Consider the following 13874-nt stretch of genomic DNA (forward strand, 5'->3'; position numbering starts at 1 on the left):
ATTAATTGAATAAAACTGAGAGCAGAGATTCCTTTCATATTCAGTGAATCCAAACAATACATTTTTCCAAAGTAATGTACAGTGAGGGGTAGATATGATCAGCAATAAAACATGATTTACTCCACACTTGTTTTGTATGAGGGCAGGACCAAAATAAATGTACCAGCATCTCTCTGAGCTCCTCACAAAAACTACAATTTACATCAATGTCTTTCTTGAGTTTCTGCAAATGACAATTAGTTGGATAAAACCTGTGAGGGGACATTTATTCTTCTCACTTCCAATATGTCAAAAAGTGACTGTGGTCCAGCTGTGAGCTGTATCCACTTTATGTGAAACATCTGCTCACTGTCAGCTTCAATTCAGGACTCACAGGCCTGATATAAGGTCTGAGGACACTGTTATTTTATCATGTGTGTTATATGTGGACAGATAGAGACCAGGTGAACTCACGTGTTGAAGTTGCCATGAAGAGTTCTGACTGGCTGATTCAGTTGAAGACAAACTGCTGACTTTAAAATCCTAAAGAGAGAATAAGTAGAATTTAAACTATCTTAGTCACTTAAAGTACAGACACACTCCTATTAACACTGATTCATTATATCCTAAATTTCTTACTTCAACATCTCAGGCAGTGAATACTTGTGTCAGTGTAGTTGTGCTGGTGTCCTCTGATCTCTGAGGAGTTTTGTTTGAGTCAAAGAGCTCAGTGTCACCAACTGTCGAGTAAAATATGAACATAATCACAATAAAAAAGAATAAAAACGTATATTTACAGTTACTGATCATGTAGCTGAGTTTTAGTTGATAGTAGTTCTTCGTTTTTTTGTTTAGTTACTTTCCACCACTTTTGTTCACTGATAAATCTTTTGTCAGTGAACAAAAGTGTTGGAAAGTAACTAAATACATTTACTCAGGTACTGTACTTAAGTACAATATTGAGGTACTTGTACTTTACTTGAGTATTTCCATGTGATGCTACTTTCTACATTTCAGAGTGAAATATTGTACTTTCTACTCCACTACATTTATTTGACAGCTTTAGTTACTTTTCAGATGAAGATTTGACACAATGGATAATATAACAAGCTTTTAAAATACAACACATTGTTAAAGATGAAACCAGTGGTTTCCAACCTTTTTGTCTTTTGACGTCTTACAAAAAGCAGTGTGTAGTCGGGGTCACATTTCACATGTCTATGAGTTGTTAACAGCTCCACCAAATAGTGATTTTTCCCTCTAAACTTCTCACATGCTTTCATTTCAAGAAATGTTCAAATGATCCAATATTTCAGCAAAAATCAAAGATTAGAGAAAAAGTCCAAAAACTGAAAACAGATTTGTGTATCAGAACTTTGTTTTTTCTTCTTTCCTCTCCCATTAATCATCTCACCACCCCTCAGATTTATCTGCTGACCCTTTGGAGGGGCCCGACCCCTAGGTTGGGAACCACTGGACTAAACTAGCTAACTGTATATAAAGTAGTGTAAACTAGCTCCACCTCCAGCAGCTACAACAGTAACATGCTGCTCTAACACTGATGCTTCACTATTAATAATCTAATGATGTCATATACAATAATATATCAGTCAGAGGGACCAAACCACTACTTTTACTGCAATACTTTAACTACATCAAGCTCATAATACTTATGTACTTTTACTGCAATACTTTAACTACATCAAGCTCATAATACTTATGTACTTTTACTGCAATACTTTAACTACATCAAGCTCATAATACTTATGTACTTTTACTGCAATACTTTAACTACATCAAGCTCATAATACTTATGTACTTTTACTGCAATACTTTAACTACATCAAGCTCATAATACTTATGTACTTTTACTGCAATACTTTAACTACATCAAGCTCATTATACTTATGTACTTTTACTGCAATACCTTAACTACATCAAGCTCATAATACTTATGTACTTTTACAGTAGTAGGATTTTTCATGCAGGACTTTTACTTGTAATTGAGTATTTTTACACTGATGTATTAGTACTTTTACTGCAGTAAAGGATCTGAGTACTCCTTCCACTACTGGTGAACAACTTTGTACACTGTGTTTTTTAAATTCATTAAAGGCAAAAAATAATCTCAATAGTTGAGTTATACCACATCAGGGAACTTCACAGCTCAACCTGGCTGCGTCTCTTCCTGGTTATTATCAGCTCATATAGATCGCATGTGAACTACGTCACTTTAGAAATGTTAATAAGCTACGTATTACACGTGTTGAAACGTGTGTGTGTGTGTGTGTGTGTGTGTGTGTGTGGTCAACAATAAATAACAATATATAAGAATGACATAAATGTGAATTAACATGATTTCAATGTAATAAATCTATTTACTGTGGCCCTTTAAATCAAATGAGAAGCAAATATAACTCTTAGCAAACTAAGTGGATAATTTGTAAATGTTGGGATAAAAAACCTTTGGCTGTACTAAAGTAAGAGCATGTAAGTCACTAAACATATTTAAAGATACCACAACTGTAGCACATCCATAAAAACTAACACTAAATAGCGACCATGCAGTGTCCTCCACGTGAACTGGGTTGGCTAATTAAGAGCCAATTAAGGCAAAAACAGTTCAATAACTTAAATTACAAAGCAAACCATAAATAAATAAAGAACCAAACCATATATTCTGCATGACAACACTAAGGGAACATGAAAACAACTTACATTCTGGTCTCTTACGCACAACAGTGAAAAACTCAGAAGTGTTCAGAATTTGCTCGTCTGCTGCTCTGCCTCTACTGTGTATGTGCACACTAACTGATGACATCAGCATGGCTGTATGCACCATTGAGGTCCCTGAGGTCAGGACCTCTGTATTTTTTCAGACGTCTATATTAATAAAAGTAAATAAATAACGACTTATTAACGACGAATAAAGAAATAACTGACTTCACTTTGGTGCAGCACGATTTTATACAGCACAGAAATCACTACTTCCTCACCTGAACTGTGATTACACGTGTTGACAGCCAGTCGCTGAATAGCAGCAACCAGACAAACTACTGATTTCTAACTTAATTTCACTAGTAGACTGTTCTGTGTCATTCATCCCCAGACATCATTTGACAAATAGCTTCTGTGTGGTTGCACTTCAGTCAGTGTCCATCCATTATGTTTTATGCTAGTTTCACCTGAGTGATTTAGCTAGCGAACAAAGTCAGTCATGTGATGGCAGACGGATTAACTGTAAGCGAAATGTTTTTCTTTCAGTTCAGAATTTGACCCTGTGTTTACTGTCTTCACTGAGAAGGAAACGAAGAAATGAAGACAGACAAAGCTGAGCTTTGGGACGGGAGGACACATGGGACAAGAGGTGAATGAGAGAAAGAGAAAGACAGAAGGTGATGGAGATGACAGGAAGAGCAGCAGGTACTGCACACTGTACTGTACATAATGCAATATCAAGCTAAATAATGAAATAAAATACAAGTATCTAATTCTACTAAATTATTTTTATCACACTGGCAGGAAACACAAGTGAGGAGTTGCAAGGAAAGGAACAGCCAGTGAACACAGAGGGTGAGAGAGGAGGAGAGAGAGAGAGGATGGACAGAAATGTACAGACAGGATATATCAAGAAAACAGGAGAGACACCAGACAAGCAGAGCAATACTGAGGGAGACCACGCTGGAAGAAAGGTGACAAGAGGAGAGAGAACTGATGTCAGTCAAACCAACACGTTTCTACATGAACTGGAATCAGCCAAGTTGAAACCACAAACCACCAACAGATGAGGAAGAGTATGAAAATATGTTGCTCAAACACAACTATAATTAGCCCAAAGCAAAGTTTGGTGAAAAGCATTAAGACTATGATGTAAAGTAGGAAGAGACAAATCCTTGGCATAGATATTCAGTTTAGGAGAAGGCTTTTAGCTTTTTTGTTTGTTTGTTTTGGCATTTTCTTCAGACTGACGTATTGCTGATTTAACCTGATTTTTGTGTTTTACTCCTTGATGGATCATTTATGTTATTGTCCACTGATGTGGTTATAAGCTACTGTGATCCAATGTTTGCTCTCAAAACGTCTTAAAATGCACATATGTAGATCAGGAAAATCAACCATTTTCAAGGAGCCATGTCCCCCAAACTGCCCTGGGATGCTCATTTTTGGACCTCTTGGTATTTGTAAAATCCTGCGTACGGCCATGAACATCAGTTCTGTTAATGATAGACAAGGCCTCTCTCACATGTATGTAATGATGGCAGCACTATAAATAGTCTGTCTGTCAGATCACCATTATAACTCCTCCTCTCTTCATATGTGAAATGGCGTCTTTAGTTCACTTTTTCTCCTCATATGTGAAATGGCGTCTTTAGTTCACTTTTTCAAGCCTACATGTTCAGAAGTAAAAATCACCTCATATCAGGCAGAAGTTCGAGATTAAACACTGACTGAACACATATCAGGTTCACTATAAAGTTCAGACCAAAACCCAGAAAATGATCATTTTCTTGCGGTCTGCCTTCAAACACTTACAGCCCGTTACGTTGCTATAAATAAATTTATTACTATATGATATTACTTTGCTGACGTAGCTGTTACACATTTTACAGGTTATTATAGCAGTAACGTGTTAATACAGTAAACCTGCACTGTATCATCGTGATACTAACGAGCTGAGAATCTGAACTGAACATCATGGGAGGATGATCGATGATTTTTTATTTGATAATGTGAATCTGTAACCTCCTGCAGTTTATTATTACCAACTATATTAACCCATAAATTCAGATTGACTAGTTTCCATTTAATTATTTTTCTCTATATAATTTTGGCGCAGTTCACTCACCAGTTATAATTCCTGCTGCGACACAACGAAGAAGTCAAAAGTAAAAGTAAAAAACGTTCAGGGGGTGAAAAAGAGGAAGACGTTTCCCATCAGCCACAGCGTGACTGATCAATAATGTTTTTATAAAGATAAATATACTGCAGGTATTCAGTAATTGAATAGTTTAAACAGGGACCAACAATAATATATATACATGTATATATATTACATGAATATATTTCACGTAAAATGTTTGAGTGTCATTCAAGGTTTTATATGTTTATTATTGATGTTTAGTATCATATTTCAAATGTGTTGCAGGATAATATTGGATGCAAAATAAGGTTCACGTTGGTTAAAATATTTATCATTTCTTCATCTTCACAGAGATGATTTGAAATAAGCAAACAGCTGTTGTAGTTTTATTTTCCAACCTGCTGTCTGTTCACACTGATACAACTTTACAGCTCAAACACTGAAGCACAGAACAAGTTTAAAGTTACAGCTCAAACACTTTTATCACTGATTTAAGTCATAATAATAAAAAAATATACAGTAAAGTCCATACATTGTAGCTGGTATATTATATCATCATTATGCAATATTAAATCCATCCTGAACCACCTTAAAGTGTTTCACACTCTCAGTAATAGAAGCATGAACAGAACATGAGATGAAAACAATATATTAGAGTCAAATCCAATCAGTGGATCATAGAGGATCTATCCTACATTAAACCATCCACCCACTGATTATACAGCAGGTGGACAAAATAACAGGAACACAAGCCACAAGGCGACAGCAGCTACAAGCTTTGTGAAGCTCATAATGTTATTGTTGCAATCCAGTCGCCAGAAGAAAACAATTGCATTCTTTAAACCACAGAAACGTTGAATATCTACGTTTCAACACGTGTAATACGCAGCATATGAACATTTCTACCCGTTGAATCATGATGTTTTATGGTGTGACAACGCGGTTAAGGTCTGGTTAGAAAAAGAAAAGAGCACTTGGTCAGGGTTGGGGAAAGATATAATATGAAAATAAAAAATAAAACAAAAACGTCCTGACGTCTCGCTAAAAACACCCGCTTTTGTCCGTTGAAACAGAAATCATCATCATCCTAATCGGAAAGATCAGCTCGTATAGATCCCATGTGAACTACGTCACCTTACAAATGTTGAGATGATACGGATTTTGGAAATGTTGATATGATACGTTTTGTTGAAATGTTAATATGCTACGTATTTCACGTGTTGAAACACGTACTGTATGAAAAAATACTGTGGCTCATTTGGGGAACTTGGTGTCGTCTAGAGGGATTTTCTTCACTTGGAGTGGTGACAGTGGGGGCTTAACTGGTGAAATAATCATAATAAAAATTTTATGACATAGGCCTATTACTCATACTAGGAATAAACTAGCCTAAATGATTTTATGTAACATTTTTAGTTTTAGAGCCTCACACATAAAACATCAGTCTGTGTATGAATAACATACTTAGGACCTGCAACTTATCTAAGAGAGAGGAGACAGCATTCCTTGTCTTCAATACCTTTGATTGATCTGTGCCTGTTGTAAGTGGATGGAAAGTATTTAAGTCATATTAGATCTGTGTCTAATACAAACTATGAAGAGACAGATCTATTGTGTTGATTTTACACCTATTGCTCCTCTAAAAATTCATGACAAACAGACATTTTGGGGCCATTTTAAAAAAAAAATCCTCCCCCCAGCCCTCCCTTGTAAAGGCTTAGCCCCCCTAACTATAAATCTCTAATGACGCCCCTGACATGGAGAGACCCAACAATTCCTCCATGAGCAGCACTTGGAGACAGCAGCAAGGAAAAACTCCCCTTTAATGGGTAGAAACCTCAAGCAGAACCGGACTCTAGGTGGGCAGCCATCTGCTTTGACCGGTTGGGTTGAGAGAGCAAGAAAGATGTGTGCTAACAAATTTGGTACATCTAGGTGAAACCTAAATGTGGGGGATTCAACTGTCCAAGACCCATAAAACATATAAATGTTCACCACTTCTGACACGTGCAAAGTTTTGTTAGTTTTTGTTTGCATGTTTAGCCTCTAAAAAACTGTGATTCATTTGGACAAAAAACAATAATTCCTTGCATTTAAATGGGGCCTTCACACTACTAAGAGCTCAGGCCTTAATAAATAATGGTGTGATGGAAAAGCAAAGCTCTGAAAGACTGTCCATCAGTCATATGAATCACCCTGAACGTCTATGAATCCAAAAAAGTTAAAAGAAAACCAACAAACATGTCATCATTAAATCAGGAATAATTAAGTCCTCAGCCATTATACTGTATATGACACACTGAAGACAGTTATAGGGTGAAGTCAGTGACTTTCAACATGCTGTTTCTCTCTCTTTCACCTTCCTGTGTTTCTAACCACAACCAGTGTGACATTTTATCTCAGCAGCTGCAGATGAACAGGAAGAGAAACTAAATGACATTTGAAAAGTGAGCGTAGGAATGAACTCTTGTCTCTCTCATGGTGTCTGATTGTAAGATTGACTGAGTTTGAGATTTTCACCTTTTCAAACATTACATTAATCTGAAGAGACTCTTTCACCTCGTCACTACAAAACATTTCTTCCTTTAATTTTTAAATGTTAAATCTCTTTTAGCTGTTCTGGAAAAAAGTTGTATATTCATGTAGCACTTATTCAGGTGGTATTTTAAAATTACACAAGTTAAAGCTACTGAATAATATAATATTCGATTAGTCAATAACAGGCAAACATAAAACTGATCTGTACAAACTAATGCAGGCTAATCTGGTCATAGTTAAAGTAATCTGGCAACCCTGTATATTTTCACTTTTAATCAGTTGGTGAGTGTAAGTCTGTGATCTCTTTGGTATTTAAAAAAATACCGGCATTACATTTTAAGATACATTTCAACTGAATTCACACTGGAAACTTCACTTGGTGTTATGAAGTTCAGCCTCACAGAGCTTCTTAACTGTAGACTCTAACCAGCCTTTCTTATTGAATTAATAATCATTGTTCTTTTAATAATTTGATATTAGCTTTAATGTCACTATTAAATTCTTGTCTTTTTTAATCTCATCTCATTCATTGTGTTTACATAAAAAGTTTTTTTTTTCTTTTTTGTCAGAAGCTGAATTATGTCCTTTGCTTTCCAGCACATTCACACACATCCATGTGTAACTCAAACTCGTTTCATTGAAATTACCTCCCCATGACTGTAATAAGAGAATTAAGATCAATGGATGCAACATCCTGGCAGATTATTGTTTTGCTTCTTCTGTTTCTCTAGTTTTCTTCTTGGTGTCTGAGTCTCTCAGAGCTTTGCAGAGGGTGTTGTCAGGTATGACTTCCTGTCTGACTAAACCACAGGAAATAAGAGCTTGTTTTAGATGAACAAGTCCTGCGTATATTACCGGTAAGTACGTGACAATACATGAATGTTGGAATTATAATATACATGCATTGTCACGTATTCAGTTTTCAGAGTGAGGCGCCACAGCTTCTCTCCACCAACCACAGTTCTGAAAGTCATTGTGTAAAATATAATGGAAGGGTAACTTGTGTTGTTCACATTTTCTTTTATTATTTTAGGTCTATTTTGTCTTGTGTTTTGAAGTTCTTTAAGGTTCTTTTGACATTTAGATTAACTTTAACAGCCCTGTCTCCATGGTTTAAAGTTTACTATTAACAAAGCAGTAAAATATTGATAAAATATTGATGCCATAAACGAGCGTCAAGTGATGAAGTTTGCTGGTGAGGTGAATGACAGCTGAGACAGTCTTCAGAGGCCGACAGTATCCATGGCAACACACTGTCCCCTGGACCTTTGTTCCGAAGTAAACGCACAGATGTACCCTGTAATTACTTCAAGTACCCCAAAATGCAAAAATGAGCAATGTATTTTGCCTTTTTGTTGGTAATAAGGTCATTTTGAAATAAAATCACACCAGATTTATTAAGTGCTGCAGAAGTCATCACATCTTCACTGAAACGTCCAGATTTTTACTCAGTTTTATAGTCATACTGTATCCTGTAATAACATAACAGTTACCCAGTAGTTAAATAATAAGTAAAGTATTAATTCTCTCTAAATTCTTCCTAAATTTCCAGATTATTGCTCAGTAGGTCGTACATACTCTGTAATAATAGAATAGGTACCTGGTAGTTCAACAATAACTACAGTATAAGTAATTTGTAAGTTTCTAAATTGTTACCCCCTTATTCCATAACTTTACATCTTGTTCCCCTGTACTTACATATATGTATTAGTACGTACTGTACTGGTACACCATTACTACATAAGATTACACCGTAACTACGGAGTAATTACAGTGTATGTTGTGGGCTGTATTCTAAAGCGTTACCCATTATTCTACTTTATTTGTTGATGTTCTTTTGCTTAGTTGAGTTAAATGTTACTGATGTTTCGTCTCTTGTCATCTGTAGTTGAAGGAGGTTGACAGTGAACATAAAGAATGTGATTGAGAGACCTCTAGAGGATTAGAGAGGAATCCCAGCTTCATCCTCACAGCTCTGCTCTGCAGTCAGACTGGACAAGGTAAATAATGCTGGATAGTTTAATGAATAATACTGCATCATATTTTAATTGTTATATTTTTTGAGTAAATTTGAATCTGCAACATAACCAGTAACATTTATCTGTCAGGTAAATGTAGTGGTACAATGTTTCCTCTGAAGTAGAAGAACACAGTTGCATATTTTGTTTTTAATTGCTTAATTGAGGCCATTTGTGAGTTATTTCTGGGTATAATGACTTAGAATAGTAATATAATTCAATATGTTCCATACCTAAACATAATAAATCTATATCTGTCAGAATACAAAAATGTTGTAGCAAATGTTATATACTTCCAAAGACCACCAGGAGTCCCTGAGAGGGCTGCAGGGGTTCCCAGCAAAAGCACAAATAGGTTAATTTCAGCTATATTACACTAAACTTCCAGGGAATGTATCTTCTTAGAGGATTCTTTCAGACAAAATCCTCCCAAACACGGGTCTGTGGTCTACTGTGCATCTATTTTGGAGGTCTTCAACATGTAAAAGTTTGAGTTTGCCTCGTTTCTCAAAATCCCAACAGTGCTGTATTTTTCTAGTTTCCATTTATGTCTATTGTTCACTTTTTGCTCCTATGAAGCAGGAAAAAAGTTGTTATATATCATGTCATGTCTTTCTAAACCATGATTTGAAAGTTTTTGTTTTTTAATAAATGAAATTCTGAGTGAGTGTTTCACAAATTTCTGCTTTTATAATATGTTAGTCACCTTCAGCCCAACATGGCGGAGGTGAAGCTCTGCTGCAATGGAACAACCAATTAGCTTTCACTTCTTATCAATGTAAGTTCTTTGGAAATATTACTTTTCTCTCTGGGGTTTGGTTTCATCAGGTTTTATTTTTGTGACATGGGCGCCATCTTGTGGAGTCTCTGCAAATGGCTTCAGGAAACACTGATCGACATTTTTCATCATTTTCTGATATTTTATAGAAAAAAACAAACAAAAAAATTACCATTTCAGGGGAAAAACCACATCAAACAACTTTTAACTGGCCTCTGGAATCACTCTTTAATCTCAAGACAATCTTGGTAACCAGAAACATGAATTATAGCAGTCAGTCGTTTCTAAGGATGTGTGTAATTCTGCTCTCTTGTGTTTGATACAATCAGATGGATAAACAGCCAGATAGTGATGGAATGAAAATTTGGAGAAAACCTCTTTTGAATTGAAATCTTAACATTTAAACTCTGTTTAGCACTGAGCTCAAGAAAGTCAAAGTGTTTTTTTCTCTTTTCAGTATTTTTATTTGCACCTTTTGTTTTCCTGACTTTTCATTCTGCTTGTGAAAAACTTCCAAACGTGACCAAGAGAGCCACCGTCCAGACGTCAGTTCAGGGTAAGACTATTTTGGGAGGAGATGTTCACTGACTCCACTGATGAAGACTTCTGATGTTCATCATCAAATAATTACAAGATTATTTAGTTATGTTCACATTTGACATTGATCTATTGACCTCTTAAAGGACATTAAAGTACATGTTGTTCAGTCAGTATGTCAGTGTCACACGAGCACTTGTTCAGTTGGCAAATAATTATATTTTCCAGTTCAGAGTGGTAACTGTGGGACAGAATGAGAAGAAATCTGATGATTTACAGTTAAAGTTGAGATGAAATGAAAAAATGTCCTTTCAACCCTTTCACATCACATCCCCAGTCAGTAAAAATATAATGTGAGTTTACGTCGGCTGTTTCACTCCAACAGGACAGACAGGGTTCAGCATCTGTCCACAGTCTGACCAGTTAACCAGTCTGGTGCAGACTGAGCCAGTTATGATTATTAGCTGAAAACCAGTGGGGTTAATATGGGCTATATTCACTCCTGAGTAATCTAATGTAATCCAATACAACAGCTCTGCCATAAAGTCTACTTTATGAAGCTTCTACATTTTCAGTTTTTGTTGACATTGTCAGAAAGGTGATAATTCTACTTTATGTTTATTATTGAGATCGTAGTGGGTTGCAGTTGTGTACTGGAGTGAATTATATTGAAAAGTATGAACATACATGTGGTGCTGACAGTAGATTTATTTTATAAAGGTGTACATATTTCTGTGCAGTCTACATTTGGAGGTTATATCATTTTTGTTAATTTCAAAAATGTTTTGTAAAAGACTTAAATTGACAGGATTTTATCAGAATATTTTCTACACATTATATTAGATGGTATTTATCATCTTGTTATTTTTACAGTATGAAACTTCTGTTCTGATGGAAAAAAGCATAAACAGACCAGAGGAGATGATATTTATTAGGCAGGCAAGTTTATTTGTGGCACATTTAAATTATATAAAATAATTCAAAGTGATTTACATAAAACATAAAAGGCATCAAGACTTAATGTAAAAAAAAAAACATGATAAAAAGACACATTTAAATTCTTCTATTTAACTAATTCAAATTTAGTTAAATATAAGAAATAAAAAGTTCAGTAAACATTGTCAGTTGATGGAAACACTGCTCACTCTTACTGGACAGTCCACTAAACAACACTAGTATATTTTTACACTGAATAATTAATTTGCTCTTTTTTCAGCTGTAGATCTTCACATGATGCTTGAACTCATGAAACCTCAACAGCATCTCACTGCAGCAGTCAACAGGTTTATGATCCACAGCTGAAACACTAAAACTCTCCATGTTGATTATTTTCTAACAGGATGTCTCAGTGTTCACTTTCCTGTTTGAAGTTTACACTGTTGAACTTTCTGCACTTTTTAAATTATTTAACATATTAACCTTTAATAACATTTACAATCAATCAACATTCACAAAAAACAGAATAATCAACATAATAAAAACAGTTACATTCTCATCATCCTCCATTTTTACATTCTGTCATTTCAAAAAGACCAAAGAACTGATGTGAGATTTGCTCTTAAATTCTTTTGGTTTTGAACATTAAAATTCACTCCATGAATCTTGATTCACACATTTCTAAACATGTGACAGTTTCTTCTTCATGGATCATTTATCAGTCAGCTCTGTCACTGTTCAAAAATGTGCATCACATCTGTATTAATGACACGTTTTACAGTTTCTAGATCAACACAGTTTGCCAATAAAATCCACTGAAGAAGATCAGGTGGAAGTTTCAGAAACAAATAGCAAGTGAACCTTCAATGAAGAATTTATCAGATCAACTCCATCTTACTAATGTGTAAATAATAACTGACCTCTTTCAGTAGTGAAGTACTTCATGTGTACATTACACACATCTACAGTGATATAACAGCCTGCAGTCACTCAGTCCTGACCTTCCATTAAATGACTGAGGATAAAAATACAATAAAGCTAAAAGCTGATTTCTATTGATTAAAACAAACAAATTATAAAAACAAGCAAAACAAACTTATAATTGACTTTTCATCAACTTTATAAAGATTTTAAAACTCTTGTTGCTTCAGAGAACTGCAGCAGTGTGAATGTATTTCTGTCTGTGGAATCTAAAAGGAATAATATTAGTTAAACTTCCTCTTGTTGCATCGCTCTGATAATCTCTGATCAAAGTAAAATAGTTGGTTAAGTAACCAGGAGCTGTATTCTTTGAACGTGAGACAAACTTTATTTGAATAATTCTTCTTTCCACTGTAAGAAAATAGAGATTTTGGACATTTGCTCATAGAGTAAGTTTGGATATGACCATAATAAGCTTATTTTGATCAGTCTGCAGCTTGTTTTGAAGAGTTTTGGAGAACTGCTGCACCAGCAGGTATCATCATCATCATCGTCATCGTCATCGTCATCAAACCAAAGCACAGCCAGAGGTTTTAATGTTCCACCGTCTAGCAGAGCTGCTTTCCTGTCTGAGAACTTTTAGTGCCATGGCGTCCCCTCAGAGCTGATGATCTAGAATACAACCTAAATCATTTACAGCAGTTGTTGCTGCTGTTACTGTCTGCTCTGCTTTAACTGGAAGTTCTGGATGTTTTCTTAGTTTGACTCCAGATCCAAAAAGAAAGAAGAGAAAGTTTATTATCAGAGAGCCAAACAGCAATATTCTCCACTTCTGCACTCAACATATTTTCTACAGATTTGATCTTTATGAGATTGTTTAAACAATGACTGTCAGACTTATTAAATCTGACACAAACTGCTGATAATAAATATAATGTGACTCTTTATCATTTACAGGACTGACTGTAATAACAGGAAACAACATGATGAGACTGAAAGTTCATTCTTCTTCTTGGAAACAAAAGCTGACAAAACATCTCAGTACAAGATCCATTTAGTAGCTGTCCTGGAGCTTTTGACTGTATCACACTATCTTCATCAGCAGATGGAGTTTGTCCAGTTTTCATGTAATTGATGTTCAAATGTTCATTATTCTGAGCAGATGAAGAACTTCTTCACCTTGTGATGAGTCAGATTGTTTTATCAGCTGCTGGTTCCAGTTTACAGAAAGAAGAACATTTAATTTCACTTCAAGCCATCATGGATGAGAAGTAATCAATTTTCTAAGTGAGTCTTAAAACAAGAG

At 35.3% G+C, this 13874-nt stretch overlaps 2 protein-coding genes across 2 annotated transcripts in view; both read right to left on the reverse strand.

Moving 5' to 3' along the window:
- The window catches only part of LOC122968473, a 47028-nt gene extending 46306 nt beyond the window's left edge, over positions 1–722 (reverse strand). The window contains exons 1-2 of the mRNA XM_044333750.1: positions 619–722; positions 454–522 (exon numbers count right to left, since the gene is read on the reverse strand). The gene's annotated coding sequence lies outside the window, so the exon portion shown is untranslated. The remainder of the gene's footprint in view (positions 1–453; positions 523–618) is intronic.
- Positions 1–13874, reverse strand: part of LOC122968417 (putative leucine-rich repeat-containing protein DDB_G0290503) — a 635740-nt gene that overhangs the window by 26413 nt on the left and 595453 nt on the right. The window lies entirely within an intron of this gene.

Source organism: Thunnus albacares, chromosome 2 (genome assembly GCF_914725855.1).
Source record: "Thunnus albacares chromosome 2, fThuAlb1.1, whole genome shotgun sequence".
NCBI lineage: Eukaryota > Metazoa > Chordata > Actinopteri > Scombriformes > Scombridae > Thunnus > Thunnus albacares.